The sequence below is a fragment of the Nycticebus coucang genome, chromosome 14, assembly GCF_027406575.1.
Source record: "Nycticebus coucang isolate mNycCou1 chromosome 14, mNycCou1.pri, whole genome shotgun sequence".
NCBI lineage: Eukaryota > Metazoa > Chordata > Mammalia > Primates > Lorisidae > Nycticebus > Nycticebus coucang.
The window spans coordinates 26,599,343-26,622,607 of record NC_069793.1 but is presented as its reverse complement, the minus strand read 5'-3'; positions in this window follow the sequence as shown (position 1 = coordinate 26,622,607).

Here is a 23,265-nt window from a genome sequence, read left to right as displayed (position 1 = left end):
TCTTCATTATTGTTTTTTTTTTTTTCAAAAATTTGGCAATTTCCTTCTTAATCTCATCTATGACCCAGCTGTCATTAAGCATAAGGTTATTTAGTTTCAATGTCTTTGTATGAGTATGTAGATTCCTGTTATTGCTGAGTTCAACTTTTATTCCACGATAATCTGAGAAAATACAAGGAATAATTTCTATGCTTTTAAATTTTCTGATGTTAGACATGTAACCTAAGATGTGATCTATTTTGGATGATGTTCCATGGGCTGATGAGAAGAATGTGTATTCAGTTTTGTTAGGATAAAATGTTCTGTAGATGTCTATTAAATTCAATTGTTGTATGGTGAGGTTTAAGTCCAGAATTTCTTTGCTTAGTTTCTAATTGGAGGATCTGTCCAACACTGCCAAAGGGGTGTTAAAATCTCCAACTATTATGGTGTTAGAAGATATTAAATTGTTCATGGTCTGTTAGGGTCTCCCCTATAAATTGAGGTCTGTTAGGGTCTCCCCTATAAATTCTGGTTGGGCGCATAAATGTTAACACTTAACATCTCATCATGCTGAGTGTTTCCCTTAACAAATATGAAGTAACCATCCTTGTCTTTCCTGCATTTTGTTGGATTAAAGCCTAATGTATCTACAAATAAGATTTCAACCCTGCTTTCTTCTGCTTTCCATTTGCCTGGATTACAGATGTCTATCCCTTCATCCTGAATCTATATTTATCCTTTAAGGTAAGATGTGATTTTTGTATACAGCAGCTATTAGGCCTGAGTTTTTGTATCCAGTCAGCCAACCTGTGCCTCTTAAGAGGACAATTTAAGTCATTCACATTAATTGAGAGTATTGATAAGCCTGGTAGTATTTTGGGTGTCAAGTTTTTTGAAAGTTCAGTGGACATTTTTAATCCTTTCACCACTATGAAAGTTGGGTTTTGATCAAAAATTTCAGAGTGAGTTTACTTTGGTTGTAGAGCATTGTGTTGGTCATCATGGAGGATGGGTCTGAGAATATCCTGAAGAGCTGGTTTAGTTTTGGCAAATTTCTTCAATGTGTGTATGTCATTAAAGTATTTAACTTCTCTGTCATAAATGAAACTCAATTTAGCTGGGTACAAGATCCTGGGCTGAAAGTTGTTTTGTTTTAGGAGATTGGAGGTTGATGACCATCCTCTTCTGGCTTGAAAAGTTTTAGCAAGGAGATCTGCAGTCATTCGAATATCTTCCCCTTTTAGATTATGTTGTTCTTAGGTCTGGCTTCTTGCAAGATTTTCTCCTTCATACTAAGTTTGGTGAAGTTAATTACAATGTGTCTAGGAGATGCTTTATTTGGATTGAGTCATGCAGGTGTTCTGAAACTGTCTGCTATCTGAATTTCAGTATCTCTTCTCATGCTTGGGAAGTTGTCCTCAATTATCTCTTGAAGTAGAGTAGCTATGCCTTTTGGAACATCCTCTTCTCCTATAAGGTGAACATTTGCTCTTTTGGAGTGGTCCCAGAGTGCTCTCAGGGAATGATCCCTTTTTGCTCTCCACTTCTGTTCCTCTTTGAGAATTTTGGAACATTAAAAAGCTTTGCTTTAATGTCAGAGATCCTTTCTTCTGCCTGTTGCATTCTGTTATTGAGGGATTCTACAGTATTGCTCAGATCTTTGAGGGGTGCAAGTTCTTGCCTCAATGTGTCAAAATATTTGGTGATTTTGTCTTTGAATTCATTTAATTCTTCAGACAACTTGTGAATTACTCCTTGAATTTCTAATTCCAACTTTAGGTCCATTCTGTTAATCTTATTTGCAATCCAAATTCTGAATTCTTTTTCAGACATCTGAGCCATATGTTTATGAATGGGATCTTCTGTTGTGTCTACTTTGTCATTCCTTGGGGGAGTTGATATACTCTGATTATTCTTGTAGCCTGAGTTTTTCTTACTGATTCCCCTCCATGATTATTTTTCACTGGCTAGAGAAGCTTTTAAGGTGAAATTGAATTGAGGGATCCTGGAGTTTTAATTTACCAACCCTTTACCAAAGAACTAGGACTAGTGATTGCAGCTTTTCCCCTATAGTTTTACAAAGGTCCCATCCAGTACTACAGCTTGAAACTCTGGGGACCTACTTGTTGTGGTGGAGCTAGATGTCTCTGTCCTGAATTTAGCTAGTCTCTGTCCAATCCTAGTGAATCAGTGGCTTCGAGCTGAAACCACAGCTGTGGAGATATATAAGCAACTAAGAGAACCCATCCCCCATAGGCAACAACTGGAAGAGGGGAATCCCACACTCCCACAACAACACAACCATGGTACAACCTTGGTGAGTTCCCAGGTGATCGGCCCAGTTCAAGAGTTCTTGCACAACCAAGAACACAGTAAGTAAAACAAGGAGACAGCCCTCAGAATGGGAGAGGATATTTGCAGGTTATGTTTCTGACAAAGATTTGATAACCAGAATCCACAGAGAACTCAAACTTATTAATAAGAGAAGAACAAGTAATCCCATTTCATTGTGGGCAGGGAACTTGAACAAAAGTTTCTCTGAAGAAGATAGGCGTGTGGCCTACAGACACGTGAAAATATACTCATCATCTTTAATTGTCAGAGAAATGCAAATCAAAACCACTTTGAGATATCATCTAACTCTAGTAAGAGAGACTCACATAACAAAATCTGAAAAGTAAAGATGTTGGCATGGATGTGGAGAAAGGGGAACATTTCTGCACTGCTGGTGGGAATGCAAGCTAATATGTCCCTTTTGGAAAGAATTATGGAGAATACTCAGGGATCTAAAAGTAGACCTGCCATTCGATCCTGCAATTCCTCTACTAAGAGTATATCCAAAAGACCAAAAATCACTTTATAACAAAGATATTTGCACCAGATTGTTCATTGCAGCTCAATTCATAATAGCCAAGTTGTGGAAGAAGCCCAAGTGCCCATCAACCTATGAATGGATTAATAAATTGTGATATGTGTAGCTCAAGTGGCTAAGGCACCAGCCACATACACCAGAGCTGGCAAGTTCAAATCCAGCCCAGACCCTGCCAAACAACAATGATAACTGCAACCAAAAAAATAGCTGGGTGTTGTCGTGGGTGCCTGTAGTCTCAGCTACTTGGGAGGCTGAGGCAAGAGAATTGCTTGAGCCCAGGAGTTGGAGGTTGCTGTGAGCTGTGATGCCACGGCACTCTACCCAGGGTGACAGCTTAAGGCTCTGTCTCAGAAAAATAAATAAATAAATAAATAATAAATTGTGGAATATGTATACCATGCACTATTATCCAGCTTTAAGAAAAGATGGAGACTTTACCTCTTTTCTGTTTATATGGATGGAGCTGGAATATATCCTACTTAGTAAAGTATCTCAAGAATGGAGGGAAAAGTATCCAATGTACTCAATACTATTATGAAACCAATTTACAGTCACTTATACTTTCATATGAAGAATAGATCACAACTATGGCCCAGGATGAGGGGGGGTTTGGAGGGGAGGATGGAGGTCAGACAGAAGGAGGGTGAATGGTGATATCATACCTATGGTGCGTATTGCAAGGGTACATGTCAGATCTATTAAGTATAGAGTATAAATGTCTTAATACAAAATTAAGTAAATGAGGTAAGGGATATATTAAACAGTATGATGTAGTCATTCCAAATTGTATATGAAATCAGCACACACTGTAAATGCATTAATGTATACATGATCTACCTCTTTATGATTTAGGAAGATTAAAGAAGTATAGCAATGTTGCTTTATTAATTTTAAAATTGGAGTTCACTTTTACATCTGTCAATATCTCCAGCTAATAAAAGTTATGAATGAAGTATTCTTTAATCTGATTTTTAATGTTTATCTGTGAATTCTCAAATTCGAATCTTTATTTGTAACAGAATAGCCTAAAAGGAAACCCCTCTTGTTTCCAATATAGACATTTGCCTGCATGCATATAGTTTTTTTATAATTCAAGACTAATTCCAGAAGATAGTTAAAAGTCATAAAATGGAGAACTAATGCTAAGCCTTCACTTGGCAGACTTCATTAATAATATATGGTATAACTCAGATCAGGAACGAGGCAAGGATGCCTACTGTCTCCACTGCTATTCAACATAGTAATGGAAGTCTTAGCCATCGCAATGAGGCAAGAGAAGGCAATCAAGGGTATCCAAATAGGGTCAGAGGAGATCAAACTCTAACTATTTGCTGATGATATGATCCTATACCTGGAAAATCCCAGGGACTCAACTTCAAAACTCTTAGAAGTGATCAAGGAATACAGCAGCATCTCAGGATACAAAATCAATACTTACAAGTTAGTAGCTTTTATATACGCCAACAACAGTTAAGCTGAAAAAACAATCAAGGACTCTATTCCTTTTACAATAGTGCCAAACAACGTGAACTATCTGGGAATTTACCAAGCAAAGGATGTAAAAGATCTCTACAAAGAGAACTATGAAACTCTGAGAAAAGAAATAGCTGAAGATGTTAACAAATGGAAAAACATACCATGCTCATGGCTGGGAAGAATCAACATTGTTAAAATGTCCATTCTACCCAAAGCAATCTAAAGATTTAATGCAATCCCTATTAAAGCACCATTGTCATACTTTAAAGAGCTTGAAAAAATAGTATTTGTTTTATATGGAATCAGAAAAAAAACTCAAATAGCAAATACATTACTCAGAAATAAGAACAAATCAGGAGGTATCACATTACCAGACTTCAGGCCATACTATAAAACTATAGTGATCAAAACAGCATGGTACTGGCACAAAAACAGAGAGGTAGATTTATGGAACAGAATAGAGAACCAAGAGATGAACCCAGCTGCTTATCGTCATTTGATCTTTGACAAGCCTATCAAAAATATTCAGTGGAGGAAATACTCCCTATTTAACAAATGGTGCTGGTGAACTGGCTAGTGACCTGTAGAAGACTGAAACTGGACCCCCACCTTTCACGGTGAACAAAAATTGATTCTCACTGGATAAAAGATTTAAACTTAAGACATGAAACTATAAAAATACTAAAAGAGAGTGCAGGGAAAACACTTGAAGAAATTGGCCTGGGAGAATATTTTATGAGGAGGACCCCCTGGGCAATTGAAGCAACACCAAAAATCCATTACTGGGATCTGATCAAACTAAAAAGCTTTTGCACAGCCAAGAGCACAGTGAGTAAAGCAAACAGACAAGAATATTTTTGCAGGTTATGCTTCCAACAAAGGTCTGATGACTTGAATCTACAGAGAATTCAAACTAATCAATAAGAAAAGAATAAATAACCTTATTTCTATGTAGGCAAGAGACTTGAACAGAAAATTCTCTGATGAAGACAGGCACATGGCCTACAAGCACATGAAAAAATGCTCATCATCCTTAATCATCAGAGAAATGCAAATCAAAACCTCTTTGAGATATTATCTAACTCCAGTAAGATTAGCCCACATCACAAAATCCCAAAACTACAGATGTTGGCGTGGATGTGGAGAGAAGGGAAGGTTTCTACATTGTTGGTGGGAATGCAAGATAATATGACCTTTTTGGAAAGAAGTTTGGAGAACACTCACGGAACTAAAAGTAGACATACCATTCAATCCTGCAGTTTCTCTACTAGGTATATACTCAGATGATCAAAAATTATTTCACAACAAAGACATTTGCACCAGAATGTTTATTGCAGCCCAATGCATAATAGTCAAGACATGGAAACAACCCAAGTGCCTATCAACCCATGAATGGATTAACAAATTGTGGTATGTGTACACCATGGAATACCTTGCAGCCATAAAAAAAGGATGGAGACTTCATATCTTTTATGTTTACCTGGATGGACCTGGAACATATTCTTCTTAGTAAAGTATCTTAAGAATGGAATAAAAAAGTATCCAATGTACATAGTACTACTACGAAATCAATATATAACTACCTACATACTCATATGAATGGCAAAACATTATGATAGTCCAGAAAGTGGAAGGGAAAAGGAGAGAGAGGGGAGGGTGGAGGATGGTGAAGGGAGGGTATTTGGGGGTACCTCACCTAATGTACATGATGCAACGGTACATTTCAAAACTATTAAGAAATGAGTATAATTGTGATGGCTGTGTTACTTAGTTCAATGTAAACATTTCACATTGTATATGGAAGCAGTACTCTGAACCCTATAAATGCATCAATATACAAAGCTATGATTTAATAATAAATAATTAAAGAAAATATGGTATAGTTTTCTACATGCAATGCTGTATAGTTATGTTTGAGTGTTTTTTATTAAAGATGTCAATGCTGTTAATGCCATAACAAAGGACATTTATAACTTTCTATTTTAACAGATGAAAAGATGGGGCACAAAGCCTTTAAGTGACTTATCTACCACTCTAAAATCTAAAAAGAAGCTCCCTCCAGAAAGTTTCCACATGTAAGTATTTGTGTTCACTGAGATGATTTATGCACTCAACTCATTAAAGGATTTTAAAAGGCTCTTCAGCAAGGTGAGTATTAAACAAGGAAATTAATTCAGTGCTGAGAATATAAATAGAATACTGTAATCATAAAAAATAGAAATCAGCTCTTTCTTATTCAACATAAACTTCTTTTAAAAAAATCAACCCACTTCTGTAATTACATTTTTATTGTGTTTTTCATTTATGCCATATTCCTCTGTTAGGTAAGCTTGTAATTGCAGACAGCTTTGCCTTGTGTGATTAAATTAAAGTCAAGTAGACCAAACTCACAGGATTTTTCTTTTGTTCTGTAACTAAACAAAAAATTTTATTTTAAGTTTGAGTCTTATGAAAAACTTAAACCTATCTGATATACTAAAATATTGCTATACTTGAAATATTGAGTGAAGAAAGAAAAATTTTAAAAATATTAAAGACACTTCATATGGAAGACACTTCCCTGTTTTATAAGAGTCATCAAATTTATTTCTCAAATATCATGTATACCAATTATACATTCTTAAGATTCTTAATGTTGCCAGTACCAGAAATTTTAATATAAAATGATGTAGAATTAGAAGGTTCATTATTAGCTCTCAAGTGTGGGCTGTATAAAAGAAGAGAGGGCTGCAGTTTTAAGTAAATCCAATGGTGCAACAGTGTCACAAAGGATGTAGTTATTTCATGCCCACTTCTCTGAACTCCAGTTGTCAGGCTTATGCCAAGACAGTCTTCCTTCTCTATTCAGGGTTGTTGATAACAACTCCAAGTGCTGTGTGCTCCCTTATTTATGTACAGAGGAAAAAAAAAAAAAAGGTTTCCTCTGTTCCAACGTTCCAGGTGTTATAAAATTTATTTAATTTGTATTGCTCTGAGTCATACGCCCAACCCCAACTCCACCATTTTCTCCAGAAGAATGGAATATGGTAATTGATTAAGTCAGCAAGACCTAGACTCAGCTGTTTCAAAATGGGTATTTATCCAAACAATAAGTGATTACTATTAGCTGAGAAGAATTGGAAAATAGCTATTATACTAGCAGATAAAAAATGTCCAACAGAATATTATGATCCATACTTAATAAATATTTATTTATTTATAATATATAAATATTTTGAAGTTCTAAGAGATAAAGCAACATAACATTTGCTGAAAATTGAAACCAGCTAGGTAGTTGATATTTTCCATAACTCCAACCTTGTACCTTCCAACCACATGAAAAAGACATTGGATTTTATACACTTTCATGAATAATACGTACCACATCATTGTATAGGTACCTAGTTTATCCATTCTAACATTACCAGATTTATTAACTGATTTAATATAACTTGGGTAGCTGTCTTTAAAAATCAATAATGAATGGATTAAATAATTGTGGTACATGTATACCATGGAATACCATGCAGCCTTAAAAAGGATGGAGATTTTATCTCTTTAATGTTTACATGGATAGAGCTGGAAAATATTCTTCTTAGTAAAGTATATCAAGAATGAAAAAAAAAGTATCTAATGTACTCCATATTTTTATGAAACCAATTTATAATTACTCACACTTTCTTATGTAAGATAGATCACAACTATAGCCCAGGATGAAGAAGACAAGTAGAGGGGGAGGGGAGGGTGACGTTCGATAGAGGGAGGGTAAACAGTGGGACCACACCTATGGAGCATATTTTAAGGGTACAAGTCAAATCTACCAAGTATAGAACATAAATGTCTTAACACAATAATTAAGTAAATGAGATGAAAGCTATGTTAATTAGTTTGATGTAACCATACCAAAATGTATAAAAAAACCCAACACTTTGTACCCCACAAATGCATAAATATATTCATGATCTCTATGTATATGACTTAATAAAAGGAAAAAATAAAAAAAGTTCTTTTAATTTGATTTTTCTAATAAAAGCAAAAATAACTAGATAATTTTAGAAAATATCAAATTACTGCATGCAATGGATTGAGACCAGGCTGTTAAACTATTAACTTATTTAGGTAATGTGGTAGCTGGTCTCCACTGTCAGTGCATTAGGCTCTTACCACACTTCATGTCAACACCTAGAGCTTATTTACACTCCCTTTGAATCTGGGCTGTCCTATGATCTGACTCTGACCAATAGAACGTGGCAAAAGTGACCTTCTAGATACTCAGGAGTAAAGAGGACTGATAGCATCCACCTTCTGCCTCTTGAGTAAGTAGTTATAATGAGAAGCCCAGCCATAGGAGAAGGCCAAGAAGAGAACTAATCCGCTCAGTTAGTCCCATGTGATACCCCTGCAGACTGCCAGCACTAAATGCTAGCCATGTGAGTGAGCCAGTTAGGCCGTTCAGGTTGACTTAGATTGTTCTGATTGCTTGACATTGACAACCATTTGCCCACAACCCAGAAAATATCACATGGAGCAGAAAAAACTGTCCAGCTGAGCCTCATCGTTTCATAGAATAATGAGAGATAAGCAAATAGTTGTTTTAGTTTCTTACATGTTGAGATGGTTGACTAAGTAGCAATGTAAACAGTCAATATTTATAATGTTTGATTTTTAAATTAAATTATAATCTATGTTCATTATGCCCTTGGTGAAAATCCTCTCAGGTAAAATTTGTCTTTTTGTGTCTGGGTCCTATTCTTTTATCCTAGGTATACTTTTCTACTTCTTACTATATTTATCCACAACCTAGTTTGGGCTGCACTTTCTAGATTCAGAACCAGCATGAAAATTATAAAAAAAAATCCTCAATCCCTTTTAAGATGGACAAAGTTCAAAATTTAAAGGAGAACTGCATTCATATTATTGTATTTATAGTGATGTCTATCTCTTATTAACCGGATAGATGCATGCTGAGCTCATTCAAGGAAAGACCATTCTTCCACATGCACTTGGAAATATCACCTACAGCCATTCGTAATTTTCTTTTCTTTTCTTCCCCAGGGTTGAGCTTTTCTCTGATTGAATATTTATATACCTCCTTGACTTCTGAGATTAAGAGACAAGATTCTGAGGCAAGAATCATTTTGAAGATAACTCGTCTATACTACAAAAAAATAAAAACTGATAACAATCAATTTCAAATTATACTATAATTAATTTATAATATATAATACTATACACTCCTACCTCTCCCTCCTTTTACCGTATTTTCAGAAATTTTGCTTATGATAATCTTATAAGAAAAATTTGAAGATGTCCATACTTGTAAATTTTTAATTTTTTGATTGAAGTAATTAATGTCAGACAGTAGTCTCAGCACCTGTAGCTCAGCAGTTAGGGTGACGGCCACATACACCAAGGCTGGCAAGTTTGAACCCAGCCAGGGCCTGCCAAACAATGACAATTGCAATAAAAAATAGCTGGGCATTGTGGTGGGCGCCTGTAGTCCCAGCTACTCAGGATGCTGAAGCAAGAGAATCACTTAAGCCCAAGAGTTGCAGGTTGCTATGACCTGTGACACCACGGCACTCTACCAAGGGTGACATAGTGAGACTCTGTCTCAAAAAAAAAAAAACAAAAAAATTAATGTCAGACAGTTATAGATTGAGTGATTCCACTTTTTCATCTTTAAATTTTCTGACCTATTTAAAGCCTATAAATAGTCCAGAACTGAATTAGAAGAGAAGATAACAGGAATGATGGTCCCAAAGCCATAGTAGTTGATGTGGGATTTACCATTTTTAGTATTCAGAAATTTTTAATGGAATGTGCCATCTGTAGTGCACCATAGAAATGAAAATCTGAAGTCATGCTTTTTCCATGAGCCTGTTTTTTATTTTTTCAATTGCATGGATAAATCTTTTTTAAAGAAATTCACCAGAACCTAGTTAGATCATAATAAAATTTTTTCTTGCACAGACTCATTTTTCAATAAACCTGTGATCCTGTGCTTTCCTATATAACACCCATTTTTTTTCCCCTAGGTAAAACATAATTTTAGACTACCATTGATCAAGAACCTCTCATCCTTTTTAAAGCATATTGACTGATCGGTGTTTTAAATAATTTTTCATATTATCAAAATGTGTATAACTAATAACAGGGGGCCCTAAAACATTTTAAATGTCATTGAATTTCGCCTTAAAAATGAAGGGCAAAAAAAAAACTAAGAAAACTGAAATATTTTTTATTTTTTGGTGCTCCTGGTTATTTCATGTACTCTGCAGACTACTGAAGGCTTTAGAGTACAGAGGACACTAATATTGCTGCTGTTAGCTACTCATGGGAAGGGTTAAATATATCATATTCCAACAAAAAAAAAAGACCGAAAATCAATACTTGCTCCAGGAAGCATTTTGGTTTTAATATGATATTCTTAGAGATAAATACCACGGAGGACGTCTGATGGTATCCATGTCTGAAAAGTCATTTGCTTTAACATACTGAACCTGTTCTCATTTGCTAACAAATCTCTGTCGCTGTCTCTGGAGATCACTTCAGGTTCTGTTTGGGCATTTTAAACCATATTCCAAAAGGCTGCATCACAATTTGTATAACGAACCCATGGAATCATTACAAGGCCTTTAAGCACCAGTCACGGGAGAGGCCTTGTGTCAGGCACTGGGAATATAAATGAGTTCAGATTTACAAGGACCAGGATTAGGGGAAGGCAAATAAATCTTCCTCCAGAGCACAGCATTAAGGAGGTACCAAAACACTAAAAAAAAATCTGTAGTCAAGATAATTCATAGTTCAAGGCAGTATTTTAACAATTGAAAATGCAAATGTGAAATATTACATAAAGAGAAGATCCTATGTCTTCAATTCTGATATGAGGACAATTAATGGCCCAGTGCATGGAGGAGGGTGGGGGAAGGGAAGAGCAGAGAGAGAGAAGGAGGGATGGGGTGGGGGGGATCACGGTGTGTGATACATCTTTGGGGAGTGGGACACTATTATAAGAGGGACTTTACCTAACAAATGCAATCAATGTAACCTGGTTCTTTGTACCCTCAATGAATCCCCAACAATTAAAAAAAAAAAAGAGAGAGAGAGAGGATGAGTATGACTGATTTCATGTCAGACCCTGATAAGACTCAGCATGCTGCTTACAACCTGTGATCTCAGAGGATCTCAGCTTAGCGGGAGACAAGGAGGTAAAGCCTAAGTCAGCACGGGGCGCTGAGTCACATAAGTAGTGCACGTGCATCAGCAGTGCTGGTGAGAGAGAGGAGAACATTTCTAGAGGAAGCATATTACTTTTACAGAAGGAAACACCTGATATCAAGTTCTACCTAACAGAGAGCTCCTATGCATCCCTATTTCTTCAACTATCTTATTGTTAATTGCTAAGGAGAAAAAGAACTAAATGTTTCTAATTGGAATCTGATGTACTCCCTTCTAATTAGCCATTAAGGAGTTTTTATAAACTTAAGGAATCTTCATCCCCTTCATCTGACATCTTTATTACATTTTTGCAAATCAGCATGCACACAAAAATGCTATGTTTTCCTTGAGTCGTCTGACCTAACAACCACTGAACATCTTTTTTTTTTAATCTCAATTCTCTGAAAGCTTCAGCATTTTGGTACTGACATATTGCTAATGTGAGGAAATATGACTTTATTCTGCTGACTACCTAATTAATTTTTATAATTATATCATCTCTCAAGCATAAGCAAAATTAGATGCCAGGAATAGTGGCTAAGAAGTAAGAAACATCTCTATCTGCACGAATGCTTCACTATCAGAAATGACTTCAACTGAAGCCTCACTTTGAAATAAGTGATAGACTCCGTAATTAGTGTTCACATAAGAGCTTAAAGCAGTGGTTCTCAACCTTCCTAATGCTTCAATGTATTTTCATTGTTAAAAAGGAGTTGCGACCCACAGATTGAGAACCACTGGTTTAAAGGAAAGGAAATTCATTTGCATATGCTTCTTACACATTGTATTTCATTGAAATATTAAAATGTTTTCAATAATAAGAAGAAAGAATTATTATATTTTAGATAAAACACCAGATTTCTTGACTTTTCTGTCATGAAGTGTGTAGCTTGAAACAACAGGAATTTATTCTGAGTTCCGGAGGCCAAAAGTCTGAACCAAGGTAAGATGGACGGGATCCTTCTGTGGGCTCTGAGGAAGAGTCTCTTCCTTCCCTCTTTCCTAGCTTCTGGGAGCTCTTGGCAATCCTTGCCTCTCTTAAACTTGTAGCTGCCTGACTCCAATCTCTGCCTCAGTTTTCATCTGTCCTTCTTTTTCTTTTCCTTTGTCTCAAATTTCTAAGTGTGTGTGTGTTTTAATTCTTATGAGAACACTGTTCATCGGAGTTAGATCCTACCCTAAATCCAGGATGATCTCATCTCAAGTCTTTTCCCTTAATTACATTTGCTATTTCCATGTTTGCAAATAAGATCACATTCCCAGCCTCTATGGGTTAGGATTTGGATACATGTTTTTGAGGGTTCGATTCCACCAGATATGTTTCATATTGTGTGTTGATAATGAAACAAGAGTGTATCATTAATTATAGAAGACAAATAGAAATCAACTTACATATAAGGGTTTTTTTAGTATCGTAAATTCACAAAATGATTCTTTACAAAAAATTAAAATACAAGAGATATGCATGTTTAAAGGGGTTGCATCAATGGAAGAAAAACACACATCTTGATGGGCTTTATTATGCATTTTGTTTCAGTGACCTATTACCGGTGAGAATGAGACGACTCACTGTGAAATGTCAGTAAGCAGACAGCAATAAACTACACTGGATGCTAAAGAAAGGACTTATTTTTTATTCTTTTGGCATTATCCACAAAACTTGAAAAGGTCTGTCCAGGGCAGCAAGCTTTGCAATTAATAAACAAAAGGTTGAGATTCTTCTAGAGGAGATGATTAACTAACAAAAGAAAGGGTGAGTTTGCTGCCTCATTTTTGAAGCACAACTCATAACCTTTCAGACTGTTCTGTCCAACATTGCCACCCCATATTTTTCCAATCTTGTCTGATATTTAGAATCAGCCAAACAGAACTAACAGTTATTAAGGGAAGCAGTGTGTGCCAGACACGCATCCAGTTAAATAGGGATATGACTACCATATCGAAAAATTGAGATGAATGCCAGAATAGAGAAGGATATTGAAGGCTGAAAAAAATGCTTAAAGTCCATTCCCATGGTGACTCCAAAGTCTTACTAGAACATACTTTGGTATATATTTTGACTCAGACAACCACTTAATTTATTGGCTTCTAACCATTTCCCTTTCAGATTTCAGTTGCAGATTTGATTACTCAACATCTTGTCTGGTTAACAGTTCAAGATGATGAACTTGGAATGTACACTTTCATATCTAAGTAGCACACATGAAAAAATTGAAAAGTGGATCACTATGAGAAAAATTGTGAAAGGGCTGTTAATTCATTTGAAGTGAAAAACAGACTTCTGACATTTTCAAGTCAGAAAGTATGAGGAGAATTACTATAGGAAGAACTGTCAATAACCTAGAAATTATGAAGAAGGGGAATGATAATAACTAATGTTTAATCACATAAAACAGGGAGATTTTTAGGAAACAGTTTGTGAGATTGATTTAGGGTTGATAGTTGTTTGAGTATGACACATGGTCTGGAATCAGAAATTGAAAGCCCACTGTAGAAGATGAATAACTTTCTAATTTACTTTGAAGTAAACCGACAGGTTAATTTTAGGGCATATTTGTCGGTTCTAGACAAGGCAGTATGTCCTACAATAATTATTGGATCATCCTTGGTGTGGATAACACAAATACGATTAAAGTCAACTCAAGTGAATTTGGAAGTCTTTCAAAATGTGCTAATTATTCTTAGAGTGTGGTTACTACTCGGTATTAATTTCTTTCCTTATTCACCAACCACCTCAGTTATCGCAGCTTCCTAGGTCTGCCTTTCAAGGCCTAGTAATTAATTTAGCAATTATTCATTAAGTAGCAACTATTGGATAGATGTTGTAAGGTGCTGTGAGGCTACAAAAATGAGCAAAATATGAATCCTTAAAGTATTCACAATTGAGATAGAAAATCAAGAAATGTGCAGAAATAAATATAACAGTATAAAGAATGCCAAATATTATTAGAAATGCACAAAACACAATAGTGAGTTTCAAAAGTGAGAGATTATTTTCTATTCTCTACAAAATATTTTGTGAAGGTCTTGGGTTTTTATTGGAGCTTAGGATTTGGATACATAAAAAGAGGCCTATAAAAGGGTATTCTAGGCAAAAGGTACATGTGGGCAAATGCATAGCGGCCAGAACATGCAAAGAAAGTGGGAGAAGTAACGAATAGATTAGTTAGAGCAGCAGTTCTCAACCTGTGTGTCACGACCATTTAATACAGTTCCTGTGGGTCGCAGCATTAGGAAGGTTGAGAACCACTGGGTTAGAGCATAAAAATGCTAGGAGGACATTAATAGACAATGAATCTGCAAAGCCAGATTAGGAGGACCTTGAATGAGTACAGGGAATCTTTTCTTTGTTTTATAAATATTAAGAATTCAGTGATGGATTCAAGAAAGTGAATTAACATGGTAAGAAAGGGATTTTAGGAAGCCAGCTGATTGTGTGATGCACTCCTGATACATACCGAATATTCTTTTCTACTGTTGTTTTTATCTGCACTATTCAGCACCAAATGTGTGTATTTGTTTATGTGATATAAACAATTATTGCTTAACAGGCATGGAAAAGAACTAACAATAGATGTCAAAAAACTATCATTGTATTTAAAGCAGGACTTTCCCTAAAAAACAAAATCCTGTTTAGCAGGCTATTTTTAAATAGAGATGCATTGGCCTGGAGGAGGGAGGCAGAGGTGGTTGGATGTGTGGAGCTGCAGAACCTTTAGTACCTGCGGTGCCTCTCTGTATACCCTTACCCACCCTCCACCCGGCATTGTGACAGCCAGGAAGGTTCACTCATATTTCAGGTGCCCCCATGTATGGGTTGGGAATGTGAGGCAGAGCATTCCTTAATCGAAAACTGCAGGATTTAACATAGAGTAATAACACATAATGTTTATAAATAAAAAATCTAATACACACATTCCATGTTATATTTCTTCATGTTCCTTTGGAAGAGCATTGCGGTAAAGGGATTCTATTTTGAATAAACTAAAATCCCTTATACCTTATCTCTATTTTGAACCTGATGATATACATTTGTGTAATCAAGCCCCTAGAGAACAATGCTATTATAGAAATTATTTTAATGTTATATAATTTCTTTATAATCTGAGTTTGGGAAGGGCATTCTGCAGTGACTCGGCTATCACTAAGCTTGTGTCTGTTTAATCTATTTAACTTTGCTAATCTACCTCTTTTCCCTCTTTTTATTCACTCCACTTTCCATGATTTATTTCTACACATGTCAATTTCTTCAGTCCTAAATTTACTAGGCATTTTCATCAATATTTCCTGAAGGACAACAGCCAGAATATAAAATAAGTGATGTCTATACTTCATTTGAAATGTGTCTACTTTCTCTGTATATTTAGTTTAACTATATGTCTGTAATTTTTCTTTTACCAGTGGAATTTTAGAAATACTAGCTACTCATGCCAAACTATTATCTTACCTTTTTTCTTTCTTTCTCTTTTCTTGTTCCAGATGGGAATGGAACAGCTGCAAGGCATGTAGTTCTGGCGGCAATTTTCTCTCTTGCACTCTCAGTTGCTACAATTGCATAAATATGTATAATTCTGTCCTTTTCATACATTAAACATATGTATCCAACGCTTGGGAGCCAAAGGTGTTTCTATAACATGTGGGTGTATTATTCTAAATTGTTCATATTTTGCGAGCCGTACACCACGAGTAAGCATTGTCAATGGAAGCTTATTAGTCATATGAAAGTATGATTATTGTTTTGCAAGCCAAGAGAAAAAAACATATTTAAAAATAAATTATAGCTATCTCACAGGATCCAAAAGAAAGAAAAAACTTCACAAAATACTAAGAGTAACAAAGAAAGTGAAAAGAACTAACATAACTCAAAATCCTGGTCTTTGTCATGAATTGTGTACTGCAGGGAAAGTATCTCCTATTCTTCAACCACCCAGAGAGACAACTACTAATGATTTTCATTGACATTTTCCCTTCCTTTTAAATATTAGGAAGTAAAAGCAGAACAAACAATCCATTTGTCATGGACACATTGTACATCACAGCCATAAATTTGTGTTTGTCTAACTCAAAAGTCTTGTTAGGTCTGAGGGAGGGTAAATAGATGCAAGGGAAGTGCGTAAGCAGGATAATAGAACACAGTTGTAGCTAGGAACAAAATTGCAGCTAGAACTGTTCCCAAGTGGGAACATACACAGTATGGCACACCTAGTGACCCTTAAGTGACCTAGAGTTCATTACCATCTAATTAGCATAACATGATCCACCCCAAAGGATTCTGGGGAAGATTCATGCATAGAAAGGGAAACTGCTATACAACTAACCTATTATATAACCCTGTTATATAATCTATTATATAACCCCAACCTGTCAATCACCCCAAAAGGCAGGAAACAACAACCAGTCCTGCCAGGAGAAAGGCAGGACAAACTAGTGAGCATGTAAAAGGAGCATCTGCTTAGACTTAGGATCTTTCTCTACTGGTAGAGACTAACCCATTCCTTTCCCTCTGCAATATATTTTCACTTTATGTCATGTCATTTTGCGCAGCTTCCTTCTTCACTTTCACTTCGTATAGCTTCTTTCTTTTTCCTGTAATAAACTGCAGAATTGTTCTGTATCCAGGATCCTTCCATCATTGACTGAGTACTGGGCACCAATGTTCATTCTGGAACCTGGGAATTGGGGACTGGGCAATATCCAGATGGACCTGATGGTCCTGCCTCTCTTCCCTGTCTCACATTCCTCTCTAGAAGGGGGCAGAGTCAATGGGCCTTGTTTGAATATCAGTTACCTAGTATATGCCTATCTCTAGGGTGCTTGTTCAAGGAATCTTTACAACAAATCAGTCAACAGTAAAGAAATGGTTATAAATAGTATTAATTCACTTTCTTAGTTTTTCAGTAGGCCATATCTTCTGTTTAATATTGTTCTTAAGAGCAAGACTAAATAAAGCTTATTTTGAAGTCACTTTAAAAAATATACATTTAATTCAAGTCTCTATCTCTGACTAGGCATATGAATTTGAGCCATCTATTAAATACCCCCAAATCTGTTTTCTATATATATATATATATAGAGAGAGAGAGAGAGAGAGAGAGAGAAATGAATGATGACAACTGGCTAACACAAGGGTTCTACAGAAGATAAGATATAATAACAAGTAGATATTCCATCCTCAAACTCTATACTCAATTAACATCCAATTTATTTTAATTTATTCCATATCTCCCTAGGTTCAATTACTGCATCTCTGGGAAAATGTGAATTCCAAGGTTAGATAATATAAAGGAATATATAGGATTGAGGAATTTCTTTCCAGAATTAAAACAATTAGTAACTGATGCTTTATCAGTTAGAAAAGTATGGGTCACTTTTCAGGATACTCCTTGAAGTCAAATGTTCAGTTTAATTACCAAAACAGAAACTCTCAGCATGAACAGTGACAATATTTATTTTCACCTTTTCCAAATCTATATATGCAGTTTTTACATGAAAGATGCCTTATTGTGTTTTTGTATGTAGTTATATTTAAGACACTCTATATTAATTGTTTTCAGGTTTACCTGCTATTCCAGATAGTATGCATAAATGCACTATTCAACTATTCATTAACTCAACCAAAAACACACTCATTTTAACACTGACATGCTTCAGTACAAAGAAATATATTTTTGCAAAAATCTGTTGAGAATATCCCCCAGGAAACTGAAAAAGTGTTATTTGAAGTAAGATATTACCATGGGAGGATTATATCACATGCACTGTGTTTTAGCAAAGCTTTGGGATATATCATTAAAAAGGCTTTGAATTTGTTTTACTGGATAATTAAATCCAAGAGTTTGCATGAAAGGTAGTCACTTTGTTTGGGATTTCATTTTTGAAACACATTAACCTTATGGAATTTGTTAACGAGTCATGAAATGGTAGTTGGGATTTTTGACAAATTTACATGATTTCTTTTTAATGCAAGATGGTTGCTCTGTGCTAATTAAAATATTTAAGTTTTAAAGGAGTGCGTTGTTTTTACTGTTGATTTTGTTTTTATTACCAAACAATTAAAACACCACCTCTCTATTCTCTTATTATAAGATTATCAAGGAAAAATAGCTTTCAAGAATCCTTTAGGGAACCAGGGCATTAACATTTGTGGAACACCTTTGATGAGCAGATTATGTGAAGGACTATGCAAATGATCTCAGTGAGTTTTTCTATGACTCTCCAACGTGAAGATAATTAGTGCCCCCATGACACTGTCCTATTATACCCTTAAAGGAACTAAAGGTCAGGGAGAATAAGCATCTTGTCCAAGGTGACATGTCACAGGCATTAGTGATGATAAAATTTGAATTCCAGTTCCTTTATAAACAAGAAGAGATATTTTTCTCCTATTCCACTACTACCTTCCACAAAAGTGCCTTGCTTTTAAAATGAGATTGCTTTGCTCTTAGGGGAAGAGAATGATTTGATAGCATAGAATGTAGAACATTGAAGAGTCAACTATATACACCTCTGCCACACTGTGTCATTAGCCATCAACTCATAAAACTTTACTTAAAAACGATTTTGAGGAAATACAGATTTAAGGAACAGACATATATTTCCAGTTTAAACATTCATCAAAAATACAGAACCATTTGGAGAACATAAAATATAGTTGATAAAGATTTTTCTCATATCTAAAAGTCAGGTACATGTTTAGAATGAAAATAAAATGTAGCACTGCTTTGCTATCTAAAAGGCAGTATTTGATCTCAATCATATTTTTTGTAATTCTATGCCAGCATATTTCAACATAGTTTCATACAGACCACCTGTATGGGAAGAGTAGAAAAATAGAGATATGAAAAGGGAATAATGTAAATACAGTATTGGTAGTATTGAAAAGCTAAAAAAAACAAATGGCACTGTTTTTTGTGTCTTACAAGATTGTTATTATTCCCAGTGTGAAAAACTGCAGTTCAGTCCTAGTGCTTAATCTTTCACATGTCTAAGAAAGCTGCACAAGATATATGAAAAGGAGCAGAATTGTCCTACGTTTGCTTTCTTAATATACATCAGGCAAATGAGATGTTGCTAAATGTCATTTCTATAGCAAATACACTTTTCACACTGGCATAGGACGAAGGCTGTATAATTCTAAGGAAATTGTTGGTAGGGTGGGAGTGGGGGTATAGGAGTTTGTAATAGTTTGTCTTAGAATACAATGGTTCTGCTCGTTACATTGTGAACGTTCTACTACTTATATATTTCAGAATGTTTCCTATTAGATGAAAACTACAAGTGGTTAGTAAAAATAGGCTAAGAAAGCCAAGACCCTACTGGTGAAATTCTACCTTGGAAATGTTCCTTCAATTTCAGGTTTGCAAATGGATATTTGCATAACAATAAAATAAGTATTGACTTTAATTTTAAAAGGGAAAAAATCCAAAAGATACAAGTTAGAGCTGAGGAGATAAAGAGAATTACAAGCTAAAACTTATTCAACTGTTACTTTGTTCTTGAACAAAGTAAGGCACTGTGTATTAATTAGCACATTTAATATCTACAGTTTTCCTGTAGAAAAATTTAGTTGGTTCTATATTGCCTGTGAGGAAGTTACATTTACTTTTCTGAGAGGTAATAACAATCTCAGGTTACAGATAACTTATTCAATAATCAGAGAGGTGATGCAACTTGCCCAGGTAGCAGAAGGCAGAGCTGAGATTAAATACCAGGTTTTTGAGGAAATGTACCTAATGAATGCAATCACTATAACCTAATTCTTTGCATCCTCAATGAATCCCAAACAATAAAAACAACAACAACAAAACTGATTTTCTTCACCCCACAAAAGCTCTTTCCATGTTGGCATATGTCTTATTACTGATTAGTACTTCTGAAAGTGTCCATTCATTGGTGTTGACATATTCTTGGAACTAAAGGATGATATGGGAGTATGTACCTTAGAAAAAAATATCATGATTATTTAAGAGAATCCGAAATAAATTATTTCCAAAAAATAATTCTGCATGATGCCTTTTGGTCTTTGGTGACTTATATAATGACATGGAAACTACAAAAAAATCCAAGAAAGATAAAAGCACACAAGTCAATGTTCTACAAACATCTCTAGTGCTTTAATCTCTTTTGGACGGTACTTTTTAATTATAACTGTCAAAATCACACCTTTATATTGTCACACAATTTTAATACTGTAAGCAAAAATAACCATCTTTTATATTTACATTAATAAGCTCTGAATGAATTAAGAATTTTACAGACCCTAAGGGAACTATATCTCATGGAAAAGGCTATTTCTGAATGAGTCTGACATCCCTTCCATAGACCATTCTGAGAAAATGCTTTGAAAACATTTCTCATCTGGACAGAAATGGTCAAATTACTAAGTTAGATCTTAATGAACCTTAACATCAGTATTTTATATGTTTTTTCACTAGATTAACATAATTTGAATACATTTTCAACTTTAGAAATATGATATAATTACTATAGAAAAACAAAGTGTCCAGCAAAATCAAGAATCAGATCTCATTTCACCAATCCATAGAATTGTTGTCTTTATTGGAAAATAAAATCCACACGGGAAATCAAGTTTATGCTTGGCTTCCTCCAACAACAACAACAAAAAAAGTCTGAGATTATCTCTTGATAGACCTCATAAGTATTTTTAATAAAAACTTAAATTTCTTTTCAAATAGTAAATGAATAAAAATAATGGTACAATGGTGATTTTAATGAAAATGAATAAAAATAATGGTGCAATGGTGATTTTAACGAAAAAAATCTTGCTTGTAAATGGATGAAGGTGCTGATGCTAGCATGACATTTTGTGAGCAGTTAAAGCAGATGCTGGAGAACTTGACATGCCCTCAAGAGCCAAATCCTTGATTATAAGTACTCATAATACCAACCTTATTATGCCCAGGCGTATAGTTACAAGAGAAAACTAGAACTTACTCTACACGCTAATTTCTAAAACCTTCTGATAAACTAAGACCCATGGTTGGAAGACACAAGAAAAGAAATCAACCTTATCTAAGATGTTATCATGAGCAACTGTTCAATGAAATGACCTATCCTTTGTAAAAACCACTGAATGAACCTTGGTTTTATTCACAACACAGTGTAGTTCCAGGGGTGACTCGGTTTTTGAGGACATACAGTAAGATAAAAACAACCAAGTATTTGGACTTTTTAAGGCAAGGCACTTTGGTTTTGTATCCAAAAACAACATAATTTATTTTTTAATAAACCAAAACTGTATAAATTATAGCAAGAACATGGAGCAAATAATTGAAATATAACAAAGAAAATGTGTTCCTTGTTCAGAAGCCAGAAAAATCAAGAATAGGCCAACAAGTAGAGTGGCAAATCAGCCACTCATAACTCATAACTGAGACATTTTTAAGGAAATAAAATAATTATCTATTGAAATAGATTAGCGATAGGAAAGAAGATATTAAGACTTTGACTAAGACTAAATAGTTTTCACCAGGTAATGTTGAGCAATTGAAATATTTGAACAGGAGGATGATTAAATTATAGCTATATGTTAGACAAACCAACATATTATTAGTAAAGGTGGACTGGAAAAATAGTATTCGCTACCATTTATTAAAAATATCTCACAGCTATATGTTGATCTAAGCATTTTATTTGCATACCAGTTTTAATTTTTTCAGTCTATATTAGTAGATGATTCATCAAGCAAGTCTTATCCAGTTGCATGAAAGAAAAATTCATTCAGAATAGTTTAAATGAAAAATAATGTATTATAATGGTGCAAATGACATCTCTTAGGAGCTCAGTATTAGATTCTGTGGCTTCAGGAACTGGTGTACACCTTTCAAGACTGTATGTTCTAGCTGATGCCATTTCTCTCTTTCATATCTGCTACTTTCTCATTATGTACATCTTTATATTTTACAAACACTTATGTATCACTTGTATTTGTCCCTGTTTAATCCTCGTAACAAAACTGTGAAGTAGAGGCCATTATGCTCATTTTGTAAATGTAAATGAGGCACAGAGAGACTGAGAAACTCGTCCAAGTGGGTCCAGCTAACACAAGCGATGCTGTAATTAAAACCAGGTCACGGAGCTTTATGTTGTCAGTCTTAATGACTGCTTGGTGCTACTAGGCAAGCCAACATGAATACTAGGCCAAAACCTATGTCAAAACTTACGGTCCTCCCCTTTGACTTTACATTCTGGGCCTGCCAGTTCAAATACTTGAAAGAAGAGAATATTAAGAGAAGATTACCTGACTTCAGCATTTACTTTACAGTCAACATGGCACACAAGCAAATATGAAAGATGGCAGGAGTTTATATAAAAATTTCTCATATTCTTTGCCGGTCTGGGGAAACACCAAGCTGATACTGTCCACATTAACTCATCTCAGGGACTGATCATAGTTAAACTATCTCAAAATTCCAGTTAATGTTAGACATCAAAATAAATAATAGTAGATGTCAAATAAAGAGCACACACTTTATGGGAGGTACAGCCCTTTGTAAAATCATGTTTATTCATTATTGGCCAGAACTTGAAGAGTTTGAAATAACCAGGAAAAACAGATAAAATATAACATGCTTACAAAATTTACATATAGAGAGAAACAAAGGAGGGGGGGGAAGAAATATGGATCTTTTTAAAAATCAGTCTTCGGTGTGTAGATGCTGTGGAGAAAGACCTAAAGCTGAGATGCGTGGACTTTGAAATCAGATGATCTGTAT